The sequence below is a fragment of the Schistocerca americana genome, chromosome X (genome assembly GCF_021461395.2).
Source record: "Schistocerca americana isolate TAMUIC-IGC-003095 chromosome X, iqSchAmer2.1, whole genome shotgun sequence".
Lineage (NCBI taxonomy): Eukaryota > Metazoa > Arthropoda > Insecta > Orthoptera > Acrididae > Schistocerca > Schistocerca americana.
In genome coordinates, this window is record NC_060130.1 from 880,795,204 (window position 1) to 880,822,148 (window position 26,945).

General features: G+C 38.1%; 1 protein-coding gene across 1 annotated transcript in view; it reads left to right on the top strand.

Annotated features, from left to right (window-relative positions):
• Positions 1-26,945, top strand: part of LOC124556368 (ice-structuring glycoprotein-like) — an 87,006-nt gene that overhangs the window by 51,653 nt on the left and 8,408 nt on the right. The window lies entirely within an intron of this gene.

A 26,945-nucleotide genomic window follows, 5' to 3' on the forward strand; every position in this document is an offset into this window, starting at 1 on the left:
CTGCAGATCTTCCTGCATTTCGCTGTCGATTAGTTGTGTTAATTTCCTCTTTTTATTGGTGAGTATGATGTCAGGTTTGTTATGTGGTGTTGTTTTATCTGTTATAATGGTTCTGTTCCAGTATAATTTGTATTCATCATTCTCCAGTACATTATGTGGTGCATACTTGTTCATAATGCACGGCCTGTGGGGGAGTGGTTACACGACCATAACATCCCTGTAATGGACTGGTCTGCACAGAGTCCAGACCTGAATCGTATTGAACACCTTTGGGATGTTTTGGAATGCCGACTTTGTGCCAAGCCTCACTGACCAACATTGACACCCTCTCCTCAGTGCAGAATTCCATGAATAATGGGCTGTCATTCCCTAAGAAACCTTCCAGCACCTGATTGAATGTATGCCTGCGACAGTGGAAGCTGTCATCAAGGCTAAGGCTGGGCCAACAGCATATTGAATTCCAGAATTAGCGATGGAGGGCGCCATGAACTTTTAAGTCATTTTCAGACAGGTGTCCGGATACTTCTGCTCACATAGTGTAACAAGAAGTGGCAAAATAAGAAATGAAGTGTTACCAGAACAGATCAGAGTTACAACGGATATTGTAGAGACAAGTGAAAATAAATGGTTAACATGGAATGGACATCTTAGAAGGATGCCCAAGGAAAGATGGCCATCTAAAATATGTCACTGGAGACCTCCATGACGACAGTAATGCCCACTTTACTCTTTACTCTCAGTCTGCATTTGGCTCTGTCTGGTTCTGTCTCAGGTTTGTTTTTCTGGCAGTGTTAGTTATACATGAACAGTGATTCACAGCAGTAGGGATATGTTTACTGAACTTTGTGAATGGGTTCACTGAACAAAATAAAAGAGTGCACGCAGATACTATGCTCAGCTGTTCCTGCAGTGATGGCAACCAAATTTTAAAGTTTTTGCATCTTCATGTAGATGCCTATGAGAAACTTGAGTTTTGTATTGTATATTTTAGTGAATTCATACTGTAGGCTTTTTTAATGTTATGAACTTATTTCTGCAGAAACAAACGTAAATGGGGTGACAAACAAAACACATCATAATTACATTATTACTCAGTAATGAGCTATCAAACATTGTGGGTCCCTTATGAAAAAATGCTCAGAAAATATCCCTTAACAACTTACAAAATTTTGTTAGTAAAGTTGGGTTCATCATGTACAATTACAATGCTGAGCAATATAGGGTGTAGTTCCACGGGAGTGGTATTTAGTGTTTCCAGTCTCTGCCCAATGGATTTGTGGGTAATCATGGTTAAGGGAAAAGCTAATAACACACACAAATTTGGTACAGTACGAACTGCTAAGAACACATACAAATCTGGTACAGTATGAACTTACAGATAGTTGTCAGTGATAACAGGCTGCCGGTTCTGTGGATTTGTTCTGTTGTCTCTATACAATTATTATTATTTCTTTTTCCTGTCTCAGACGTTATGTCTGGTTAAAAATGGAAAGTGACACGGACCTTGATCAAGTGTGACTTCCTTTTAACTGTACGGTATATGATACATTGCATTTAGGAACATTCGGGTAATTGAACATGTATCAATAATTACAGATTTCTATAGTTGCATACATATGTTTGGATGTAGCTGTATCGCATTGATGTACTGCTGGATACTGTGTGGTATGACTCCTGTAGTTGATAGTATAATTGGTATAATGTCAAATTTATCCTGATGCCACATGTCCTTGACTTCCTCAACCAGTTGGATGTATTTTTCAATTTTTTCTCCTGTTTTCTTCTGTATATTTGTTGTATCGGATATGGATATTTCAATTAGTTGTGTTAATTTCTTCTTTTTATTGGTGAGTATGATATCAGGTTTGTTATGTGGTGTTGTTTTATCTGTTATAATGGTTCTGTTCCAGTATAATTTGTATTCATCATTCTCCAGTACATTTTGTGGCGCATACTTGTATGTGGGAACATGTTGTTTTATTAGTTTATGTTGTATGGCAAGCTGTTGATATATTATTTTTGCTACATTGTCATGTCTTTTGGGGTATTCTGTACTTGCTAGTATTGTACATCCGCTTGTGACGTGGTCTACTGTTTCTATTTGTTGTTTGCAAAGTCTGCATTTATCTGTTGTGGTATTGGGACCTTTAATAATATGCTTGCTGTAATATCTGGTGTTTATTGTTTGATCCTGTATTGCAATCATGAATCCTTCCATCTCACTATATATATTGCCTTTTCTTAGCCATGCGTTGGATGCGTTTTGATCGATGTGTGGCTGTGTTGGATGATACGGGTGCTTACCATATAGTGTTTTCTTTTTCCAATTTACTTTCTTCGTATCTGTTGATGTTATGTGATCTAAAGGGTTGTAGAAGTGGTTATGAAATTGCAGTGGTGTAGCCGATGTATTTATATGAGTGATTGCTTTGTGTATTTTGCTAGTTTCTGCTCATTCTAGAAAGAATTTTCTTAAATTGTCTACCTGTCCATAATGTAGGTTTTTTTATGTCGATGAATCCCCTTCCTCCTTCCTTTCTGCTTAATGTGAATCTTTCTGTTGCTGAATGTATGTGATGTATTGTATATTTGTGGCATTGTGAACGTGTAAGTGTATTGAGTGCTTCTAGGTCTGTGTTACTCCATTTCACTACTCCAGATGAGTAGGTCAATATTGGTACAGCATAGGTATTTATAGTTTTTGTCTTGTTTCTTGCTGTCAATTCTGTTTTCAGTATTTTTGTTAGTCTTTGTCTATATTTTTCTTTTAGTCCTTCTTTAATATTTGTATTATCTATTCCTATTTCTTGTCTGTTTCCTAGATATTTATAGGCATCTGTTTTTTTCCATCGCTTTTATGTAGTCGCTGTGGTTATCCAACATGTAATCTTCTTGTTTAGTGTGTTTTCCCATGACTATGCTATTTTTCTTACATTTGTCTGTTCCAAAAGCCATATTTATATCATTGCTGAATACTTCTGTTATCTTTAGTAATTGGTTGAGTTGTTGATTTGTTGCTGCCAGTAGTTTTAGATCATCCATGTATAGCAAATGTCTGATCTTGTGTGGGTATGTTCCAGTAATATTATAGCCATAATTTGTATTATTTAGCATGTTGGACAGTGGGTTCAGAGCAAGGCAGAAGCAGAGAGGACTTAATGAGTCTCCTTGGTATATTACACGCATAATCTGTATTGGCTGTGACGTGATATTATCTGAATTTGTTTGGATATTAAGTGTGGTTTACAAATTTTTCATTACTATGTTTAGGAACTGTATTAATTTAGGATCTACTTTGTATATTTCCAATATCTGTGGTAACCATGAGTGGGGTACACTATCAAAAGCTTTTTGGTAATCAATGTATGCGTAGTGCAGCGACCTTTGTTTAGTTTTAGCTTGATATGTCACCTCTGTATCTATTATCAGTTGCTCTTTACATCCTCGTGCTCCTGTGCAGCAGCCTTTTTGTTCTTCATTTATAATTTTGTTCTGTGTTGTATGTGTCATTAATTTCTGTGTAATGACTGAAGTTAATATTTTGTAGATTGTTGGTAGGCATGTTATAGGGCGATATTTTGCTGGGTTTGCTGTGTCTGCTTGATCTTTAGGCTTCAGATAAGTTATTCCATGTGTAAGTGTATCAGGGACTGTGTATGGGTCTGCAATGTAACTGTTAAATAATTTAGTTAGATGTGAATGTGTTGAGGTGAACTTCTTTAGCCAGAAATTTGCTATTTTATCATTTCCAGGGGCTTTCCAATTGTGCGTAGAATTAATTGCTCGGGTGACTTCATGTTGCAAAATTATCGCTTCAGGCATTTGTGGTATCATCTTGTATGAGTCTGTTTCTGCTTGTATCCACCATGCATGTCTGTTATGTTGTACCGGGTTTGACCATATGTTGCTCCAGAAGTGTTCAATGTCTGTTATGTTTGGTGGATTGTGTATTTTAATGTGTGTGTTATCTATTGTCTGGTAAAATTTCTTTTGGTTTGTGTTGAATGTTTGGTTTTGTTTCCTTCTATTTTCACTTTTTTTGTATCTTCTAAGTCGTTTGGCCAATGCTTGTCATTTCTGCTTCTTTTCATCTAATTGCTCTATTGCTTCCAACCTTTTTCGTTTTTTGTCTGATATTTCATTTCTTATAAATTGTGTTAGCTGTCCGATGTCTTTTGTCAGTTTCCCTATTCTGATCTGTACCCTGTGATGCCATGCTGGTTTTGTGGGTTTCTTCTGTGTGTTGGTTGGTTCTGATCTCTGCCTAGTGTGTTTATTTAGTGGTGGTGGTGGTGGTTAGTGTTTAACGTCCCGTCGACAATGAGGTCATTAGAGACTGAGCGCAAGCTCGGGTTAGGGAAGGATTGGGAAGGAAATTGGCCGTGCCCTTTCAAAGGAACCATCCCGGCATTTGCCTGAATGTTTATTTAGTGTAGTGAGTGCTCCTACATAAACCAGTAGTTGTAACTCTTCCATAGTTGTATTTTCATTTATTTTGTTGTGTATGATTGTGTTGATAGTTGTTATTGTTGTTTCGAATTGTGGGTTATTTGGTGGTCTATGCAAGAATGGTCTAATGTCTGTATTTGTGTCTTTGTATTCTATATATGTCAACCGAAATTTTTCTTCTATATCTAACATGTGTGTCACTTCATGTTCTACTATTATTATTATTTCTATTTTTCTCAGACCTTAGGTCTGGTTAAAAATGGAAAGTGACGCGGACCTTGATCAAGTGTGACTTCCTTTTAACTGTACGGTATATGTTACATTGTATTTAGGAACTTTCGGGTTATTGAACACATATGAATAATTATGGATTTCTGTAGTTGTACAGGATGTTTCAAAAATGACCGGTATATTTGAAACGGCAATAAAAACTAAACGAGCAGCGATAGAAATACACCGTTTGTTGCAATATGCTTGGGACAACAGTACATTTTCAGGCAGACAAACTTTCGAAATTACAGTAGTTACAATTGTCAACAACAGATGGCGCTGCGGTCTGGGAAACTTTATAGTACGATATTTTCCACATATCCACCATGCGTAGCAATAATATGGCGTAGTCTCTGAATGAAATTACCCGAAACCTTTGACGTGTCTGGCGGAATGGCTTCACATGCAGATGAGATGTACTGCTTCAGCTGTTCAATTGTTTCTGGATTCTGGCGGTACACCTGGTCTTCCAAGTGTCCCCACAGAAAGAAGTCACAGGGGTTCATGTCTGGCGAATAGGAAGGCCAATCCACGCCGCCTCCTGTACGTTTCGGATAGCCCAAAGCAATAACACGATCATCAAAATATTCATTCAGGAAATTAAGGACGTCGGCCGTGCGATGTGGCCAGGCACCATCTTGCATAAACCACGAGGTGTTCGCAGTGTCATCTAAGGCAGTTTGTACCGCCACAAATTCACGAAGAATGTCCAGATAGCGTGATGCAGTAATCGTTTCGGATCTGAAAAATGGGCCAATGATTCCTTTGGAAGAAATGGCGGCCCAGACCAGTACTTTTTGAGGATGCAGGGACGATGGGACTGCAACATGGGGCTTTTCGGTTCCCCATATGCGCCAGTTCTGTTTATTGACGAAGCCATCCAGGTAAAAATAAGCTTCGTCAGTAAACCAAATGCTGTGCACATGCATATCGCCGTCATCAATCCTGTGCACCATATCGTTAGCGAATGTCTCTCGTGCAGCAATGGTAGCGACGCTGAGGGGTTGCCGCGTTTGAATTTTGTATGGATAGAGGTGTAAACTCTGGCGCATGAGACGATACGTGGACATTGGCGTCATTTGGACCGCAGCTACAACATGGCGAACGGAAACCTGAGGCCGCTGCTGGATCACTTGCTGCACTAGCTGCGCATTGCCCTCTGTGGTTGCCGTACGCGATCGCCCTACCTTTCCAGCACATTCATCCGTCACGTTCCCAGTCCGTTGAAATTTTTCAAACAGATCCTTTATTGTACCGCTTTTCGGTCCTTTTGTTACATTAAACCTCCGTTGAAAACTTCGTCTTGTTGCAACAACACTGTGTTCTAGGCGGTGGAATTCCAACACCAGAAAAATCCTCTGTTCTAAGGAATAAACCATGTTGTCTACAGCACACTTGCACATTGTGAACAGCACACGCTTACAGCAGAAAGACGACGTACAGAATGGCGCACCCACAGACTGCGTTGTCTTCTATATATTTCACATCACGTGCAGCGCCATCTGTTGTTGAAAATTGTAACTACTGTAATTTCGAAAGTTTGTCTGCCTGAAAATGTACTGTTGTCCCAAGCATATTGCAACAAACGGTGTATTTCTATCGCTGCTCGTTTAGTTTTTATTGCCGTTTCAAATATACCAGTCATTTTTGAAACACCCTGTATGTATACGTTTGGATGTAGCTGTATTGCGTTGATGTACTGGTGGATACTGTGTGGTATGACTCCTGCAGTTGATAGTATAATCGGTATAATGTCAACTTTATCCTGATGCCACATGTCCTTGACTTCGTCAGCCAGTTGGATGTATTTTTCAATTTTTTCTACTGTTTTCTTCTGTATATTTGTTGTATCGGATATGGATATTTCGATTAGTTGTGTTAATTTCTTCTTTTTATTGGTGAGTATGATGTCAGGTTTGTTATGTGGTGTTGTTTTATCTGTTATAATGGTTCTGTTCCAGTATAATTTGTGTTCATCATTCTCCAGTACATTATGTGGTGCATACTTGTTCATAATGCACGGCCTGTGGGGGAGTGGTTACACGACCATAACATCCCTGTAATGGACTGGTCTGCACAGAGTCCAGACCTGAATCGTATTGAACACCTTTGGGATGTTTTGGAATGCCGACTTTGTGCCAAGCCTCACTGACCAACATTGACACCCTCTCCTCAGTGCAGAATTCCATGAAGAATGGGCTGTCATTCCCTAAGAAACCTTCCAGAACCTGATTGAATGTATGCCTGCGACAGTGGAAGCTGTCATCAAGGCTAAGGCTGGGCCAACAGAATATTGAATTCCAGAATTAGCGATGGAGGGCGCCATGAACTTTTAAGTCATTTTCAGACAGGTGTCCGGATACTTCTGCTCACATAGTGTAACAAGAAGTGGCAAAATAAGAAATGAAGTGTTACCAGAACAGATCAGAGTTACAACGGATATTGTAGAGACAAGTGAAAATAAATGGTTAACATGGAATGGACATCTTAGAAGGATGCCCAAGGAAAGATGGCCATCTAAAATATGTCACTGGAGACCTCCATGACGACAGTAATGCCCACTTTACTCTTTACTCTCAGTCTGCATTTGGCTCTGTCTGGTTCTGTCTCAGGTTTGTTTTTCTGGCAGTGTTAGTTATACGTGAACAGTGATTCACAGCAGTAGGGATATGTTTACTGAACTTTGTGAATGGGTTCACTGAACAAAATAAAAGAGTGCACGCAGATACTATGCTCAGCTGTTCCTGCAGTGATGGCAACCAAATTTTAAAGTTTTTGCATCTTCATGTAGATGCCTATGAGAAACTTGAGTTTTGTATTGTATATTTTAGTGAATTCATACTGTAGGCTTTTTTAATGTTATGAAGTTATTTCTGCAGAAACAAACGTAAATGGGGTGACAAACAAAACACATCATAATTACATTATTACTCAGTAATGAGCTATCAAACATTGTGGGTCCCTTATGAAAAAATGCTCAGAAAATATCCCTTAACAACTTACAAAATTTTGTTAGTAAAGTTGGGTTCATCATGTACAATTACAATGCTGAGCAATATAGGGTGTAGTTCCACGGGAGTGGTATTTAGTGTTTCCAGTCTCTGCCCAATGGATTTGTGGGTAATCATGGTTAAGGGCAAAGCTAATGGTTCAAATGGTTCAAATGGCTCTGAGCACTATGGGACTTAACATCTTAGGTCATCTGTCCCCTAGAACTTAGAACTACTTAAACCTAACTAACCTAACGACATCACACAACACCCAGCCATCACGAGGCAGAGAAAATCCCTGACCCTGCCGGGAATCGAACCCGGGAACCCGAGGAGTGGGAAGCGAGAACGCTACCGGGCAAAGCTAATAACACACACAAATTTGGTACAGTACGAACTGCTAAGAACACATACAAATCTGGTACAGTATGAACTTACAAATAGTTGTGAGTGATAACAGGCTGCCGGTTCTGTGGATTTGTTCTGTTGTCTCTATACAATTATTATTATTTCTTTTTCCTGTCTCAGACGTTATGTCTGGTTAAAAATGGAAAGTGACATGGACCTTGATCAAGTGTGACTTCCTTTTAACTGTACGGTATATGATACATTGCATTTAGGAACTTTCGGGTAATTGAACATGTATCAATAATTACAGATTTCTGTAGTTGCATACATATGTTTGGATGTAGCTGTATCGCATTGATGTACTGCTGGATACTGTGTGGTATGACTCCTGTAGTTGATAGTATAATCGGTATAATGTCAAATTTATCCTGATGCCACATGTCCTTGACTTCCTCAACCAGTTGGATGTATTTTTCAATTTTTTCTCCTGTTTTCTTCTGTATATTTGTTGTATCGGATATGGATATTTCAATTAGTTGTGTTAATTTCTTCTTTTTATTGGTGAGTATGATATCAGGTTTGTTATGTGGTGTTGTTTTATCTGTTATAATGGTTCTGTTCCAGTATAATTTGTATTCATCATTCTCCAGTACATTTTGTGGCGCATACTTGTATGTGGGAACATGTTGTTTTATTAGTTTATGTTGTATGGCAAGCTGTTGATATATTATTTTTGCTACATTGTCATGTCTTTTGGGGTATTCTGTACTTGCTAGTATTGTACATCCGCTTGTGACGTGGTCTACTGTTTCTATTTGTTGTTTGCAAAGTCTGCATTTATCTGTTGTGGTATTGGGACCTTTAATAATATGCTTGCTGTAATATCTGGTGTTTATTGTTTGATCCTGTATTGCAATCATGAATCCTTCCATCTCACTATATATATTGCCTTTTCTTAGCCATGCGTTGGATGCGTCTTGATCGATGTGTGGCTGTGTTGGATGATACGGGTGCTTACCATATAGTGTTTTCTTTTTCCAATTTACTTTCTTCGTATCTGTTGATGTTATGTGATCTAAAGGGTTGTAGAAGTGGTTATGAAATTGCAGTGGTGTAGCCGATGTATTTATATGAGTGATTGCTTTGTGTATTTTGCTAGTTTCTGCTCATTCTAGAAAGAATTTTCTTAAATTGTCTACCTGTCCATAATGTAGGTTTTTTTATGTCGATGAATCCCCTTCCTCCTTCCTTTCTGCTTAATGTGAATCTTTCTGTTGCTGAATGTATGTGATGTATTGTATATTTGTGGCATTGTGAACGTGTAAGTGTATTGAGTGCTTCTAGGTCTGTGTTACTCCATTTCACTACTCCAGATGAGTAGGTCAATATTGGTACAGCATAGGTATTTATAGTTTTTGTCTTGTTTCTTGCTGTCAATTCTGTTTTCAGTATTTTTGTTAGTCTTTGTCTATATTTTTCTTTTAGTCCTTCTTTAATATTTGTATTATCTATTCCTATTTCTTGTCTGTTTCCTAGATATTTATAGGCATCTGTTTTTTTTCCATCGCTTCTATGTAGTCGCTGTGGTTATCCAACACATAATCTTCTTGTTTAGTGTGTTTTCCCTTGACTATGCTGTTTTTCTTACATTTGTCTGTTCCAAAAGCCATATTTATATCATTGCTGAATACTTCTGTTATCTTTAGTAATTGGTTGAGTTGTTGATTTGTTGCTGCCAGTAGTTTTAGATCATCCATGTATAGCAAATGTGTGATTTTGTGTGGGTATGTTCCAGTAATATTATAGCCATAATTTGTATTATTTAGCATGTTGGACAGTGGGTTCGGAGCAAGGCAGAAGCAGAGAGGGCTTAATGAGTCTCCTTGGTATATTACACGCATAATCTGTATTGGCTGTGACGTGATATTATCTGAATTTGTTTGGATATTAAGTGTGGTTTACAAATTTTTCATTACTATGTTTAGGAACTGTATTAATTTAGGATCTACTTTGTATATTTCCAATATCTGTGGTAACCATGAGTGGGGTACACTATCAAAAGCTTTTTGGTAATCAATGTATGCGTAGTGCAGCGACCTTTGTTTAGTTTTAGCTTGATATGTCACCTCTGTATCTATTATCAGTTGCTCTTTACATCCTCGTGCTCCTGTGCAGCAGCCTTTTTGTTCTTCATTTTTAATTTTGTTCTGTGTTGTATGTGTCATTAATTTCTGTGTAATGACTGAAGTTAATATTTTGTAGATTGTTGGTAGGCATGTTATAGGGCGATATTTTGCTGGGTTTGCTGTGTCTGCTTGATCTTTAGGCTTCAGATAAGTTATTCCATGTGTAAGTGTATCAGGGACTGTGTATGGGTCTGCAATGTAACTGTTAAATAGTTAAGATAGATGTGAATGTGTTGAGGTGAACTTCTTTAGCCAGAAGTTTGCTATTTTATCATTTCCAGGGGCTTTCCAATTGTGCGTAGAATTAATTGCTCGGGTGACTTCATGTTGCAAAATTATCACTTCAGGCATTTGTGGTATCGTCTTGTATGAGTCTGTTTCTGCTTGTATCCACCGTGCATGTCTGTTATGTTGTACCAGGTTTGACCATATGTTGCTCCAGAAGTGTTCAATGTCTGTTATGTTTGGTGGATTGTGTACTTTAATGTGTGTGTTATCTATTGTCTGGTAAAATTTCTTTTGATTTGTGTTGAATGTTTGGTTTTGTTTCCTTCTATTTTCACTTTTTTTGTATCTTCTAAGTCGTTTGGCCAATGCTTGTAATTTCTGCTTCTTTTCATCTAATTGCTCTATTGCTTCAGATCTTTTTCGTTTTTTGTCTGATATTTCATTTCTTATAAATTGTGTTAGCTGTCCGATGTCTTTTGTCAGTTTTTCTGTTCTGATCTGTACCCTGTGATGCCATGCTGGTTTTGTGGGTTTCTTCTGTGTGTTGGTTGGTTCTGATCTCTGCCTAGTGTGTTTATTTAGTGGTGGTGGTGGTGGTTAGTGTTTAACGTCCCGTCGACAATGAGGTCATTAGAGACTGAGCGCAAGCTCGGGTTAGGGAAGGATTGGGAAGGAAATCGGCCGTGCCCTTTCAAAGGAACCATCCCGGCATTTGCCTGAATGTTTATTTAGTGTAGTGAGTGCTCCTACATAAACCAGTAGTTGTAACTCTTCCATAGTTGTATTTTCATTTACTTTGTTGTGTATGATTGTGTTGATAGTTGTTATTGTTGTTTCGAATTGTGGGTTATTTGGTGGTCTATGCAAGAATGGTCTAATGTCTGTATTTGTGTCTTTGTATTCTATATATGTCAACCGAAATTTTTCTTCTATATCTAACATGTGTGTCACTTCATGTTCTACTATTATTATTATTTCTATTTTTCTCAGACCTTAGGTCTGGTTAAAAATGGAAAGTGACGCGGACCTTGATCAAGTGTGACTTCCTTTTAACTGTACGGTATATGTTACATTGTATTTAGGAACTTTCGGGTTATTGAACACATATGAATAATTATGGATTTCTGTAGTTGTACAGGATGTTTCAAAAATGACCGGTATATTTGAAACGGCAATAAAAACTAAACGAGCAGCGATAGAAATACACCGTTTGTTGCAATATGCTTGGGACAACAGTACATTTTCAGGCAGACAAACTTTCGAAATTACAGTAGTTACAATTGTCAACAACAGATGGCGCTGCGGTCTGGGAAACTTTATAGTACGATATTTTCCACATATCCACCATGCGTAGCAATAATATGGCGTAGTCTCTGAATGAAATTACCCGAAACCTTTGACGTGTCTGGCGGAATGGCTTCACATGCAGATGAGATGTACTGCTTCAGCTGTTCAATTGTTTCTGGATTCTGGCGGTACACCTGGTCTTTCAAGTGTCCCCACAGAAAGAAGTCACAGGGGTTCATGTCTGGCGAATAGGAAGGCCAATCCACGCTGCCTCCTGTACGTTTCGGATAGCCCAAAGCAATAACACGATCATCGAAATATTCATTCAGGAAATTAAGGACGTCGGCCGTGCGATGTGGCCAGGCACCATCTTGCATAAACCACGAGGTGTTCGCAGTGTCATCTAAGGCAGTTTGTACCGCCACAAATTCACGAAGAATGTCCAGATAGCGTGATGCAGTAATCGTTTCGGATCTGAAAAATGGGCCAATGATTCCTTTGGAAGAAATGGCGGCCCAGACCAGTACTTTTTGAGGATGCAGGGACGATGGGACTGCAACATGGGGCTTTTCGGTTCCCCATATACGCCTGTTCTGTTTATTGACGAAGCCATCCAGGTAAAAATAAGCTTCGTCAGTAAACCAAATGCTGTGCACATGCATATCGCCGTCATCAATCCTGTGCACCATATCGTTAGCGAATGTCTCTCGTGCAGCAATGGTAGCGACACTGAGGGGTTGCCGCGTTTAAATTTTGTATGGATAGAGGTGTAAACTCTGGCGCATGAGACGATACGTGGACATTGGCGTCATTTGGACCGCAGCTACAACATGGCGAACGGAAACCTGAGGCCGCTGTTGGATCACCTGCTGCACTAGCTGCGCGTTGCCCTCTGTGGTTGCCGTACGCGATCGCCCTACCTTTCCAGCACATTCATCCGTCACGTTTCCAGTCCGTTGAAATTTTTCAAACAGATCCTTTATTGTATCGCTTTTCGGTCCTTTGGTTACGTTAAACCTCCGTTGAAAACTTCGTCTTGTTGCAACAACACTGTGTTCTAGGCGGTGGAATTCCAACACCAGAAAAATCCTCTGTTCTAAGGAATAAACCATGTTGTCTACAGCACACTTGCACATTGTGAACAGCACACGCTTACAGCAGAAAGACGATGTACAGAATGGCGCACCCACAGACTGCGTTGTCTTCTATATCTTTCACATCACGTGCAGCGCCATCTGTTGTTGAAAATTGTAACTACTGTAATTTCGAAAGTTTGTCTGCCTGAAAATGTATTGTTGTCCCAAGCATATTGCAACAAACGGTGTATTTCTATCGCTGCTCGTTTAGTTTTTATTGCCGTTTCAAATATACCGGTCATTTTTGAAACACCCTGTATGTATACGTTTCGATGTAGCTGTATTGCGTTGATGTACTGGTGGATACTGTGTGGTATGACTCCTGCAGTTGATAGTATAATCGGTATAATGTCAACTTTATCCTGATGCCACATGTCCTTGACTTCGTCAGCCAGTTGGATGTATTTTTCAATTTTTTCTACTGTTTTCTTCTGTATATTTGTTGTATCGGATATGGATATTTCGATTAGTTGTGTTAATTTCTTCTTTTTATTGGTGAGTATGATATCAGGTTTGTTATGTGGTGTTGTTTTATCTGTTATAATGGTTCTGTTCCAGTATAATTTGTATTCATCATTCTCCAGTACATTTTGTGGCACATACTTGTATGTGGGAACGTGTTTTTTTATTAGTTTATGTTTTATGGTAAGTTTTTGATGTATTATTTTTGCTACATTGTCATGTTTTCTGGGGTATTCTGTATTTGCTAGTATTGTACAACCACTTGTGATGTGATCTACTGTTTCTATTTGTTGTTTGCAAAGTCTGCATTTATCTGTTGTGGTATTGGGATCTTTAATAATATGCTTGCTGTAATATCTGGTGTTTATTGTTTGATCCTGTATCGCAATCATTAATCCTTCTGTCTCACTGTATATATTGCCTTTTCTTAGCCATGTGTTGGATGCGTCTTGATCAATGTGTGGCTGTGTTTGATGGTACGAGTGCTTGCCATGTAGTGTTTTCTTTTTCCAATTTACTTTCTTCATATCTGTTGATGTTATGTGATCTAAAGGGTTGTAGAAGTGGTTATGAAATTGCAGTGGTGTAGCCGATGTATTTATATGAGTGATTGCTTTGTGTATTTTGCTAGTTTCTGCTCATTCTAGAAAGAATTTTCTTAAATTGTCTACCTGTCCATAATGTAGGTTTTTTATGTCGATGAATCCCCTACCTCATTCCTTTCTGCTTAATGTGGATCTTTCTGTTGCTGAATGTATGTGATGTATTCTATATTTGTGGCATTGTGAACGTGTAAGTGTATTGAGTGCTTCTAGGTCTGTGTTACTCCATTTCACTACTCCAAATGAGTAGGTCAATATTGGTATAGCACAAGTATTTATAGTTTTTGTCTTGTTTCTTGCTGTCAATTCTGTTTTCAGTATTTTTGTTAGTCTTTGTCTATATTTTTCTTTTAGTCCTTCTTTAATATTTGTATTATCTATTCCTATTTTTTGTCTGTATCCTAGATATTTATAGGCATCTGTTTTTTCCATCGCTTCTATTGAGTCACTGTGGTTATTCAATATGTAATCTTCTTGTTTAATGTGTTTTCCCTTGACTATGCTATTTTTCTTACATTTGTCTGTTCCAAAAGCCATATTTATATCATTGCTGAATACTTCTGTTATCTTTAGTAATTGGTTGAGTTGTTGATTTGTTGCTGCCAGTAGTTTTAGATCATCCATGTATAGCAAATGTGTGATTTTGTGTGGGTATGTTCCAGTAATATTATAGCCATAATTTGTATTATTTAGCATGTTGGACAGTGGGTTCAGAGCAAGGCAGAAGCAGAGAGGACTTAATGAGTCTCCTTGGTATATTACACGCATAATCTGTATTGGCTGTGACGTGATATTATCTGAATTTGTTTGGATATTAAGTGTGGTTTACAAATTTTTCATTACTATGTTTAGGAACTGCATCAATTTAGGATCTACTTTGTATATTTCCAATATCTGTAGTAACCATGAGTGGGGTACACTATCAAAAGCTTTTTGGTAATCAGTGTATGCGTAGTGTAGCGACCTTTGTTTAGTTTTAGCTTGATATGTCACCTCTGTATCTATTATCAGTTGCTCTTTACATCCTCGTGCTCCTTTGCAGCAGCCTTTTTGTTCTTCATTTATAATTTTGTTCTGTGTTGTATGTGTCATTAATTTCTGTGTAATGACTGAAGTCAATATTTTGTAGATTGTTGGTAGGCATGTTATGGGGCAATATTTAGCTGGGTTTGCTGTGTTTGCTTGAACTTTAGGTTTCAGATAGGTTATTCTATGTGTAAGTGTATCAGGGAATGTGTATGGGTCTGCAATGTAACTGTTAAATAATTTAGTTAGATGTGAATGTGTTGAGGTGAACTTCTTTAGCCAGAAATTTGCTATTTTATCATTTCCAGGGGCTTTCCAATTGTGCGTAGAATTAATTGCTCGGGTGACTTCATGTTGCAAAATTATCACTTCAGGCATTTGTGGTATCATCTTGTATGAGTCTGTTTCTGCTTGTATCCACCGTGCATGCCTGTTATGTTGCTCCAGAAGTGTTCCATGTCTGTTATGTTTGATGGATTGTCTATTTTAATGTGTGTGTTATCTATTGTTTGGTAAAATCTCTTTTGGTTTGTGTTGAATGTTTGGTTTTGTTTCCTTCTATTTTCACTTTTTTTGTATCTTGTAAGTCGTTTGGCCAATGCTTGTAATTTCTGCTTCTTTTCATCTAATTGCTCAATCGCTTCTTGTTGTGAGGTTTTACCTAACCTTTTTCGTTTTTTTTTCTGACATTTCATTTCTTATAAATTGTGTTAGCTGTCCGATGTCTTTTCTCAGTTTTTCTATTCTGATCTGTAGCCTGTGTTGCCATGCTGGTTTTGTGGGTTTCTTCTGTGTGTTGGTTGGTTCTGATCTCTGTCTAGTGCGTATATTTAGTGTAGTGAGTGCTCCTATATAAACCAGTAGTTGTAACTCTTCCATAGCTGTTTTTTCATTTATTTTGTTGTGTATGATTGTGTTGATAGTTTTTATTGTTGTTTCGACTTGTGGGTTATTTGGTGGTCTATGCAAGAATGGTCTAATGTCTGTATTTGTGTCTTTGTATTCTATATATGTCAGCTGAAATTTTTTCTTCTATATCTAACATGAGTGTCACTTCGTGTTCTATTTGTGCTTGTTCTGGTGGCTGTCTTAAGATCTTGTTTTCCTCTGGTTGTTTAATTGACACGTTTTGTTCTTTGTTTGTTTTCTCTGGGATGTTTGAGTCCACTACTGTGTTTTCTCCTTCTCCTAATTGCACATTATTTTGTTCCAGTATTTGTTGTACTTGTTGTTTGATGTTTTCTAATTCTGACTGAGGTATCCTGTTATTTTTTATTATTACACGGATCTGATCAGCTAGTCGTTGTTCTGTTAAAAATTTTAATTCCGGGTATCTGGTAATAAATGTTGTGTATACTTGTGATCTGTATCCAGTTGTGTTGGTTCCTAGGTTTGTTGCTTGGTAATAACAGAACATGAGGTGTCGATTAACTTCATCTGACCATCTCATCCTCTGTCTTTGTTTTTCTTCTAGGGTGGTTGCAGGAAGCATATCCTGCAAAACACCTCTATTTGGATTTAAATCATTTTCCAGTTGGCTAGCAGTGTCGTTACCATTGTGGGCGGGCATAGGGTTCAAGCGTCATCCCCGACCATGACGGCGCTTGTCTGAGGCTTCTTTAGTTCTGTCCTGAACCAAGTAATCACACTAAATGGGGGGTTAGCCCTATTAGTGGTTTGTTCTTTTCGTCGCCTTTTACGACTTGCAGAACATACCGGAGGCCTATTCTTTTCCCGGGCCTCCACGGGAATAATAATAATAATAATAATTATTATTATTATTACTTCTTTCAGTCAGGGTAACATGTCCTCTCTATCAGTCAATGAAAATTACACACAGTATTTGACTTGGATTTGTCTGACTTGAAGACCCTGTCAAGTTTAACCAGAAGCAGAATTCTGTTTTCAACTAATATTTATCTGGTGTCAGTTTTGGACAAGTGTTAAAATATTAGATTTTATAATATAGTCAGACTTAAAAATGCTTTATGGTTTTGTGAGAGATTTGACAATAGAAGTCTGAAGACTAGATATTGCCCTTCTGGTAGCCATTTTTAGATCTGTCTGCAGTTCTACATTTTACTTTACATGGCTTGTCTAAAAGGCATTATTTTGTGGTATATCTTCATAATACTGTTTGTATACCTGTGGGATGGGGGATCTACTTGACTGTTTTACTAGGTGTATATTTCTGTAGAGTCTCATCAATTTTTACTTCATCCCAAGTTCCTTTACATTACTGACATGGTTAAAATCTCTTCTGATAGTAATATCTCGCCTGTGGAAACTATACATTATTGTACTGAGGTTTTCCTTCAAGTTAACCGTTACTTCTGAAGGTGTGTCTTGTGACTGGTTGAAATATTCAATTAAAACTACTAGTTTTTTAATTAAAGTTAATTTTGCTCCATTATTATTATTATTATTATTATTAAACAGTGGCATGTGAACAGTAATGAAGAATTCTCAGATCACAAATATTTTATTATTCTTAAATGTTTCAGAAGCCAGAGCCATTCCTTATCAGTGGGCTAGGGGCAGAAGACACTGACACTGAGTTTCCAGGTTCCAATCAATTTTATTATGACAGCCAATGGAAGTGAACCTCAATGGTTTGTATCAAACAGCATCATTGCAACTAGCCTCAGAAACCATGTACACAGGTTTTATCCAAAATCCTGGCCACCGGCCGCTAGAGGTGATCACTTAATTCAACAATTAACTTTCACAATTAAGTCCTGCTTCCACATAAGCTGCAGACAGCAGCAGTCTGTACAGTTCTCTACCATCTGAACAGTGCACTGACATGACAAAAGTCATGGGATAGTGATGTGCACATATACAGATGGCAGTAGTATCGCGTACACAAGGTATGAAAGGGTGAAGTAGTCATTTGCACTCAGGTGATTCATATGAAAAGGTTCCGATGTGATTGTAGCCACACGACAAGACTTAACAGACGCTGAACGTGGAATGGTAGTTCGAGTTAGGTGCACGGGACATTCCATTTTGGAAATCGTTAGAGACTTCAATAGTCTGAAATCCACAGAATCAAGACTGTGTCAAGACTTCCAAATTTCATGCATTACCTATCACCACAGACAACGCAGTGGCCGATGAGCTTCACTTCACAACCATGAGCAGCAAGATATGTGTAGAGCTGTCAGTGTTAACAGATGAGCCACACTGTGTGAAATAAACACAGAAATCAATGTGGGATGCGCGAAGAATGTATCCGTTAGGGCAGCACGGCCAAATTTGGCGTTAATGGGCTACGGCAGCAGACTGCCTTTGCTAAGGCAGCAGACTGATGCAAGTGCCTTTGCTAACAGCACATCGCCTGCAGTGTCTCTCCTGGGCTCATTACCATATTGGTTGGACCCAAGATGACTGGAAAGCCATAGCCTGGTCAGATGAGTCCCGGGTGCAGTTGGTACGAGCTGATGGCAGGGTTCAAGTGTGGTGCAGACCCCATGAAGCTATGGACCCAATTTGTCAGCAAGACACTGTGCAAGCTGGTGGTGGCTCCATAATGGGCTATGTTTACATGGAACGAACCAATCATTGACTGGAAATGGTTATTTTCATCTACTTGGAGACCATTTGCAGCCATTCAGAGACTTCATGTTCCCAAACAATGATGGAATTTTGATGGATGACAATGCGCCATGTCACCGGCCCACAACTGTTTGCGATTGGTTTGAAGAAAATTCTGAACAATCTGAGAAAATGGTTTGGCCACCCAGATCACCCGATTTAAATCCCATCAAACATTTATGGGACATCATCGAGGGATCAGTTCTGTGCACAAAATCCTGCACTAGCTGCACTTTGGCTACAAAGGCAGGATGGCTCAATATTACTGCAGGGGATTTCCAGTAACTTTGTGAGTCCATGCCATGTTGAGTTGCTGCACTACATTGGGCAAAAGGACAACCAACACAACATTTGGGTGTACCCCATGACTTTTATCACCTCAGTGTATGCTATTGTGTATGTCAGTGATCTAGCAGTAAATGGAGTGTAGTATTAAACTTTCAAACCCAGTTTTTGGGACTGTTCATTCTTTAATGTTTTTGTGATGCAGTAGATCAGTTTGGAGTATCTCAATAAAGCAATGATATAATTTACTTAACTTTTCGGCATGCTAACACTTCTGTCCAAAAACATTTTTGCAACAAAGGAAATAACTAGCTGTCCATCTTGAGACAAGTTATGCACCAGAGCTGTTTGGGACATCCATCGACAATGTCATGCTCTTTGCATCACAGTAAATGCCTCTGATTCCTGCTTTATTGTTGAGTGATTGTCTATGGAAAATCTATACTATAAACAGAATGAAGGCTGTGTGGAGTGGAACACATGCAATAGAAATGATAATACATCATTAACATTTGAGGTGTATGATTGAGTTCTTAAAGAAGTGGTATACCAGTGTTTCAAAAGTGGTATACCAGTATTTTCCCAGAACTGGAAGTTACCTCATGTGGAAATACCCAAGAACTTAGTGGCTGCTAATACCACCAATGTGTCAACTTCCTATACAGGGCATGGCAGGAGAGATCTTAAAGTATAAAATCAGTTGTCAGATTCAACTTTACCTGAAATTCTAATGAATTACAGATTAACCATTATTAGCTTATATTGTAAATAACTGCGAAAGAAGCTTACCGCAAATGTCACAATGCAGTGAGATATTGCGCAATTTTTATGTTGAAACAGACTGTGTTCAAGTGCAATTTTGCATCATATATGAGTACCAGTTTAGATCATCTGTGCCAGTGAGGAAACATGGTGGCAGGAGAAAATGTATATTTCAACCTAATTAAAAATTATCTGATGCCACACAGTAATCAATCAAAATGCACATCAAAAAAGAAACAAACAAAGAGACAGGTAATTACATCAATTGTTGCAGATATGAGCTAATTTCCACATTTTTTACTGCTTAATCTACTGAAAAGAAGTGATATAAATCAGCCTATTAATTGCTTTTGTAATTTTTTATCACACCTTGTTTGTAATTGTCAAAGGAAATCAAAATTCTTGTCACTGATGTTATTGTAAGACTTTATTTTAGCAAACTAGTTTTTACACATGAATCTCCATCTATACTCCACACAATCACTTTGAAGCACATGGCAGTAGGTATTTTTCATTGTATCGTACATTAAGGTTTCTTCCTGTTTCATTCGTAGATAGAGCATGGGAGGAATGCCTGCTTGTAAACTTCTGTACGAGCTGATAGTTATTTAATTTTATCTGCATAATATCTTAGGGAAGTTTCAGAACATTCATAATTTCTACTCTGAAAGATGGTAGGTGAAGTTTTCTATGCATGGTTTGTAAGAGACCTTTCTTTTTCAAGCGTTTGTCAGTTATGATTTTTCAACAATTGTGTTACACACTCTTCCCAGTCAAATGAGTTGACACAAGGTATAGCAATGTGCAATCAGATAAAAATACGTATTTTAGATTAAAGAAACACACTTGGTTTTGCCAAAAGCAGATACCTATGACTATGCCTAGCAGATACTGAATTGAGGTAGCCAGAAGACTTATGAATCATACTGGAAATTGAATGTTACAGTAGGAAAATACTTAGTATAGCACTTAGCTATTCTACTAGTTACTGTACCCAGTAACATGCAGCTAAGAAGAGTCCTCAAACTATAAAAACGAAGAACTTTTCATCTGTCTGCATTATTTCAACAGTTAAATTGACACAACAGTTGATGAAATCCACAGGACACTCAACATTCACAGTAGTTAGGAATTTATTCAGTATGTCATTAGTGGACTAACTGAAATTAATATTAGCATTCCCAATCTAAATCTACATCTATACTCCACAAGCCTCCTTAAGATGTGTGGCGTGGCTGAGGGTACTTTGTGTACCAGTGTCACTTCCCCCTTTTCCTGTTCCTGTTGCGTACAGTTTGTGGGAAGATAAATTGGTGGTATGCCTCCATGTGGACTTGAATCTCTCCAATTTTATCTTGATGGATTTTTCGCAATATATACATAGGAGACAGCAATATGCTGACTGACTCTTCTAAGAATGTATGCTCTCAGTACTTTAACAGCAGACAATACTGTGATGCAGAAAGCCTCACTTGCAGCATCTGCCACTGAAGTTGGCTGAGCATCTCCATGATGTTTCCACACTTGCTAAATGAATATGTAATGAAACATACTGCTCTTCTTTGATTGTGGTAATGGTCATGATGATGATGATGATGATGATGATGATGATGATGAATGGTTTTTGGGGTGCTCAACTGCGCGGTCATCAGACCCCATACAAAGTCCCAATTTTTACACAGTCTGATCTAGCCACTGTCATGAAAGATGATGATGATGATGAAATGATGAGGACAACACAAGGACCCAGTTACTGGGCAGAGAAAATCCCCAACCCAGCTGGGAATTGAACCCGGGACCCCGTGATTCAGAGGCAGCAACGCTAGCCGCTAGACCACAAACTGCAGGTGCCCTTCTTTGGGTCTCCTCTGTTTCCTCTATCAGTCCAATCTGGTACGGGTTGCATATTGATGCTACTTCCTTTGTTGATGGACATTTCCTGAGGATTTTTCCAGTGACTCTCATTCTGGCATCTACCTTATGTGTGATTAATTTTATCATCACTTCCACTTCAAATTGCTCTGTAGCACTCTCCTAGGCTTTTAATGGAAGTAACTGCTTCCAGTGACTGTTCTCCAGTTTTGTAATCACACAATAAAGGATCTTTCTGTCTATGTATTCACAATATGTTACATTTGTTGATGTCAAGGACCAATTTTCTACCATTGTGACTTTTTACACAAGAGTGTCATCTGTGAAAAGCCTCATGGAACTTCCAATTCTATACTAGGTCATTTATATATATTGTGAAAAACAGTGGTCCTATAACACTGCTTTAGGGCACATCCAAAGTGCTTTTAGGTCTGAAGACTTCTCTCATTCGCAATGACATGATGTGTTCTGTTAGTTAAAAACCCTTCAACGCAATAACACACCAGGTCTGATATTCCATATGCTCGTATTTTGTTCATTTGGCAACAGTGTGGAACAGTATTAAATGCCTTCCAGAAGTTGAGGAACACGGCATCTACCTGGACATCTGTGTCTACTGTTTTCTGGGTCTCTTGGATGAACAAAGCAACTTGGGTTTCACTCGATCATTTTTGGAACCCATGTTGGTTCCTATAGAGGAGACTTTGGTTCCCAGAAATTTCACTTGTAGATGGAGTATGTTAGCAGTCAGTTCTAAGAATTACACCTCCTTGATAATTCTATGTAAATGTTCTGATAATCTACAAGACATTATTAATGTGAAACTATCAGAAACTAAATTAAAAATAAACTGAGCCTGCTGTGGGTTGCTGTATAGAAACCACAGGCCTTGTTCAGTTTGGTAAACCACCACCTCTTAATTTATGATGTAGGTTGCCATCAATGCATCTGAACATTATGTCTAGCCAGCTTTAGCCTCTTTTGTTATTTTGACACTCTTTCTTTTTTATGTTTGACTATCCCTCATCTCTGAGGACTGGACTACAATGGGCTATTCTTAGCAGCACAAGACTTCTGGATCTGCTCAATTAAAATAGGTTGGCTATGGGAAGACATTCTCCCTGTTGTCAATGTAGTCAAGATATGGCAACATCCCAAAAAAATTTAGAAACCCAATTGTCATTTCCTGTAGCGAACCTGATTTACCCAGACAAATTCATTTGAAATTTTGTTTGTTAACAATCTGTACTAATAATAAAACTGTAAAACAGTCATGTCTAACTGTCTGAACACACTTGTTTCCAAAACTATTAACTATACAAATTTTCACGGGGTAACTTGAATGTAGCTTCCGGCACTTAGGCTTTAGTTCTATCAAAATCAGATCACAGAAAAAAAAGATATTGTAATTTAAAATTTTATCCAAAACCATCACATCTGTCCATTTGAACATGCCAATTTCTGAAACTACACGACAAATTTTCATGAGTTTTTCAAAGGTGACTTGAGCATAGCTTGGGCAACATATAGGCTTTCTTTCATCAAAATCAGATCACAGAAAAACAAAAGATATCATAATTTCACATTTTACATAAAATTGTTGACTCAGCTTAGTAGTACAGATGTTTAATCATCATTGATGGCACTGTTAGTTTTTTTAGTGACAGACGCATTGTTGGAAGTTTATGCCAGTGATAGACTTAAGCACTGCAATCTCATCTTTATGAATAAAAACTAACAGAGAATTTACTCTGTTAGGGTATATAAATTTACTGATTTGGCTTTGTGAATTAAAAACTCAATGATATTGCCTTATTTTCTTTGGTAGTTTTATTTGTATTTGACATCTTTCTTAGAGAGGGTTTTTTACTGCCCCAGGTAGCTGAGTGGTCAGTGTGACAGACTGTCAATCCTCAGGGCCCGGGTTCGATTTCCGGCTGGGTTGGAGATTTTCTCCGCTCAGGGACTGGGTGTTGTGTTGTCCTAATCATCATCATTTTATCCCCATCAATGCGCAAGCCGCCAAAGTGGTATCAAACCGAAAGACTTGCACCTGGCGAACGGTCTACCCAACGGGAGGCCCTAGTCACATGACATTTACATTTACCACAGTGGTAGAAGCATTTTCCGAAGTTTACGTCAGTAGCAGAATTAAGCACTGCAGGCTTATGTTTATGAATACAAACAAATATTGAATTTACTTGTCTAGGATGTACAGATTTACTGATTTCACTTTATATATTAAAAACTTGATAACACTGCTTTGTTTTGTTAGATAGGTTTTATTTATATTTTTTGCTAGGAAAAAATGAATTTATTAACTTTGCTCTGTGATTTGGGTGCCTACTCATTACATTTTCATTGCTACAAAAAAAGCCTAGAAAACAGTCAAGTCTCTCTGAATGCCTCAGAACAGCTACAAGACTGAGGACTATTTGGTCTCAAGAACTCAATGAAGACCCTGAGGCATGACTTTCTGCGGCTCGAGAACATCAGGCTTTAAACTGCTTTGGAAACTCCTTCTGAAATTGAGGCACAACATAACTCTGGTTGAGAGCATAAGGCATTTTTCGCTCCTCAAAACCCTTCACTCAGTGAGCTTATGTGATGCCATGACCATAAACAAAGCAAACGGCCAGATGCTGTGTGGTGTGGGCACAGGTCTTAGGGTCAGCCAGTTGCTGTTCGCATGGTCAGCTCTACATAGCTCTCTCCTCTGTCAGTGAAGCAAACAATTTCTTTGTTCGTGGCCCCACTCATACTACTCCAAATTTCATATACAAAGAAGCTCTACAATTCAAAAATAAATTCCATGCATTTGAAGTCTTGAGCACAGCTATAAATAAATACCTGGACAACACTGGGTTTCTCAGCTAGTTCACAAATAAGATTTGAAACTGAGCCTATAAATTTTAAATTTCTGACTCAAGGAAGATGGTCACATATGCACATTTCAACTGACTTTAAATCTCAGTTTATGAGCTATATGCCTTAACCACCATTACAGTAAAATGAGTATCTGCAACAGCAGTATCCTGTTAGCCATGTGGTACAATGTTTTCTCCACATATGATGGGTACTGTAATAGTCACTTCAAATATTGCTGCAGAACCAATATATTTAAGTCAGATATTTTCTCTTTCTGTAATCAAGCTGCAAAACGACCGAATGGAATTCAGTAACGAAATCATAGAAAAAAATCTTTTGTGTTATTATTGCTGCTGTTGCATAAACTGAATATCATGTTTTGGAAACCATCAACCTTTCACTTAACTGTAATGAAATTCATATATTGTTAGTATATTGTTCTTATTATAATTTCATTATTTTTTCCATATGCTGGAGCCACCTCACATTGGTTGTCTAACAGAAGAAATAGCTGCCAGTGAACTGCTAGACTGTTGCCAGTTTTACAAAAAGCTGTCAACAGAAATGAGCCTCCTCAATTTGTAGCCAACTTACCATTGCCTCTAGTGTTGGAAATTAAGTGTACATTATGGTATAAAAGGAATGTGTTCCACATAATGAGACATATTTGAGAAGCAGGGGCTATCTGCTTATATTTAAATACTGCCACCCCGGAACAAAGTAGAATGAATGCAGTGCTCTCTACCAACTGTTTACAATGTCACAGAAGTCATTGTTTAGATTCAATGGTTATTTGACACAGGGTGAAAGCAAAAAACAATGGCTTCAAAAATTGTTGTTCAAACAAGTTGTGAAATATGGGTGGCAATCTGATTTTTGCATGCAAAAGAAACTACAGACCAAATTCATCCGAAGTTCTGACTACTTTATAGGTCTACAATAATGAATGAAGAAAAGATAAGACAAAGGAACTAAGACTTAAAAAGTGGTGGTAAAAATGTGGATCATGAATAGCAGAGTGACAGGTTCAGTATCTAGACCGAGGAAATCATTCAACACGTGAGCCAAATACTGCAGTTTGATTGATGAGTCACAATTGGTGCTCTGCCTGATGAGTATCCTTGTGTTGCACACACTCCTGTTTATGAGACTGTCAACGGACTGCCTCAGATATTGCAAATTGTGTGCAGGATTAGTACCAAAAATGTTTAACCAACACAAAGGTCAAAGCATATCATGAGGGCAGGTGTTTTTGGAACACTATTGACAAGATGGAGATGATTTGTTTTCCACACAGTTGTGGGTAACAATATATGGATATCCTAAACCATTGCATAGTTGAAACAACAGGCAATGGAGTGGTGCCATTAAGCTTTACCAAAGCCAAAAAACTTAAAGTAATCCGCATACTCAAGAAATTATGGATAGTGTTTTTGGGATGAAAAGGACACTTCTTTGGTTGATTTCATATAATATGGGTTAATAGTTGTTGACACGTATTGCGAAGTGCTCACAAAGTTGAGATGTGCCATCAAAGATTGATGGTGTGGGAAACTGCCATCTGAGATAGGCCTTCTCCTTGATGTGTGTGCACACACTGTCCATATAACGGTAAAGATCCGGCATTTATGTTGGGGACTTTTCAAACAACCACTCTACAGTTCTGACCCACATCCAGCAATTACTAGCTCTTCTTGCACTTGGAACAATTGTTTGAAGATGATGAGAATCTCAAGATGGATATTGTCAACTGGTTCAATTTCCAGGCAAAGAACTTCTATGCAGAGGAGATGAAGAAGCTAGTAGAGCATTACAAAAAGTGCTTAGAAGTGGACAGTGTTTACATGGAGAAGTAGAGAAGATTTGTGGGAAATTAAAGCAAGCAACAAACACCAAACACTTTTTCGAATGAATACACATATTTTTATGAGCAAACAGCCCTTACTTCTGAATTTGCCTCATATTATTGTGGAAGATGTCAGACACAGTGGACTGTCAAAAGAAAGGAATGTGTGCCATAAGGAAAAATCAGGGAATCAAAATGGGAGTTGAACCTGCAGTCCAATCAGCAGAAATTAATGATGTTATCCATTTAACTGAAAAGACCACCATCAGTAGCTATGCAGAGTATTTTTCGACAGTGACACTATATTCTGTTTACAGTTTTTTTTTAAAAGAATATACAGGTCTAGAATAGTGACAGGACCAGTTTTCCATAATATTCCAAGTAATTTTTCCTCTTCAGAGTGGCCTCAGAATAAACTGAAAATGAAATGAGATGACTTTAACCTTTGGAGATGACTAGTGACCTTGATGTCAAAATAAACTGTGCAATTCACAGTGTTGGAAACATTTTAATTTTACTATATTTGAACAGATGAGAAGTTTTGGAATTCCAGCAACTTGCACATCCTTGATGTCCTCACCTTATAAGATATGCTTCTAAAATATGATCAGTTCTATAATTTATAAACTGAAAATGTGACATGCTTCATTTTGTTGTGGCAGTATCATACAGGACTTCACCTCTGGCCATAATTTCCTGTGGCCAGTTTTGGTGTTGTTAAGTGTACATGG